The 1947-nt window shown below is 40.9% G+C and overlaps 1 pseudogene; it reads right to left on the bottom strand.

The window, feature by feature from the left end:
* Positions 1 to 792: 792 nt before the first annotated feature.
* On the bottom strand, positions 793 to 1258 carry LOC102276691 (ubiquitin-conjugating enzyme E2 variant 1 pseudogene; annotated as a pseudogene).
* Positions 1259 to 1947: the final 689 nt, after the last annotated feature.

Here is a 1947-nt window from a genome sequence, read left to right as displayed (position 1 = left end):
CCTTGCCGATAGATTGCCATTCCTGGTCTGGGAGTTGCTGCTGTCTCTTAGGCTGTGACCTATCTTGCCTAACTAGCTCCTCATTGATTTTTTTTTATTTTATTTTTAATTTTGCTTTTATTTTGACTGTGCTGGGTCTTTGTTGCAGCACGCAAGCTCTCTAGATGCTCTGCAGCATGTGAGATCTTAGTTACATGACCAGGGATCGAACCTTTGCCACTGGACCACCAGAGAAATTCCCCTCTTTGATGTTTAACAAAATTCTCTCACCCAAGTTAAGACCAGGGTCAATTATTCCCACAAATTTATGAAAACTTTGAGCGGAATCTGGCCTTTGAGACTAGTATACCTACTTTTCTACTTGTTGATGGGATCGCCTCTTGAAACTTAGAAGAGAATGTGGTCATATTAGCCTTTCTTTCTGAGGCTCACTGTATTGTGAGACTGGCTTCTGCAACAAGCGTGCCACACAACCTTCTTGAGATGGGTAGCTACTCAGTCTTTATCTTTAACTGCCGGTTAAATTTAACTCCCCAGATTAGTTAGATGGCCTCACACATCTACTTGCTTGAATGTGTGATTTTGTTGTTGTTATAACACAACTTGTATATTTAAAATGGACAAAAAAATTAGTATCATTTACACTATCTTAAGATAAACTTTGAATGGGAGCTTCCTTTCTAGTACTTTGAGGTCTACAAGACATATCTAGAAAATTTACTACTGTGGAAAATGAAGACTGCTTAAATTGAATGGAGGGAGTTCAAGAGGGCCTATGGTTTTTCTTTTTGATTAATTGCTATCACACTTTCCTTCAGGTAGCTGAGGGAGTTTCATATTTTCTTTAGACATCATTGGGGCTTCCTTGGTGGCTCAGATGGTAAAAAATTTGCTGGAAATGCAGGAGACCTGGGTCCGATCCCTGCGTCTGGAAGATCCCCTGGAGAAGGGAATGGCAACCCATTCCAGTATTCTTGCCTGGTGAATCCCATGCACAGAGGAGCCTACTGGGCTATAGTCCATGGGGTTGCAAAGTTGGACAAGACTGAGTGACTAACACTTTAGACATCATTAGATGCTGAAGCTCTTGCAGGAAAACTTTTATGCTATATGAATTCTGCCATTTTGCTAGCACTGATAGGGCTCTTGAGTCCACCACTCCATCAGAACTATTAACTCCATTCATATTAGTTTTTATTACAAATCTTACAAAAGTGTGTGCTTCTTGGTATTTAGGTTCACAGTCTATTTTAAGGGTGTATATTAATCATTGGGGCCCATGGTGGCTGCCATCTTGCATCGCTGTCACTCAAAGGCCAGCACCTAGATTGTGCTTTGGAATGATTCTTTTCATAGCAGCAAGTATCTGCTTGGCTCAGATCTGCTTGATCTCTTTGGTAGTTAGAGACTCGTGTCTGTTTCCTGTCCACCTTGTCCTATACTTTTTATTATGCTGGATCTCTTGGACTGAATTGCTGGCGCAGAGCTTTACCAGCCATGCTGTCATTTGGCATTTGCCCACATCAAATTCTTGTTACCTGCTTAGACTTTGGCTCTCTCTCTCTCTTTTTTTTCCCATAAGCATTAGTATATATGCTCTCCAGGTTTTTATTTCTGTATCTACTCAGTTTCTGGCCCACTGCTCTTTATGGATAGCTATAAATTTCTCACTTATAACTCATTGCCTCCTTCAATTTTTAACCCATTAGTTGTTTTAGACTGAATTTTACATCTTGTGAAAACACTTAGTTCCAGTTCCTCACCCTCTCTCTGTGACACATAGTTACCCTGTATTGACAAAAAGCTATCAGGTGAGTTAGGAGTGGGCATGGGGTCAAGTGAATGATGGTTGTGGCCTGTCACATAGAATCAACACAATATCATCTTCCAAAGAAATTTGGGTCTTCTGAAGCCAGTCTGAGGCATTTAGACCAGAGTAGCAAGGCT

This window comes from Bos mutus, chromosome X (genome assembly GCF_027580195.1).
Source record: "Bos mutus isolate GX-2022 chromosome X, NWIPB_WYAK_1.1, whole genome shotgun sequence".
NCBI classification, from domain to species: Eukaryota; Metazoa; Chordata; class Mammalia; order Artiodactyla; family Bovidae; genus Bos; species Bos mutus.
The sequence above is the reverse complement of the archived record's forward strand: the minus strand, read 5'-3'. Positions and strand labels throughout refer to the sequence as shown.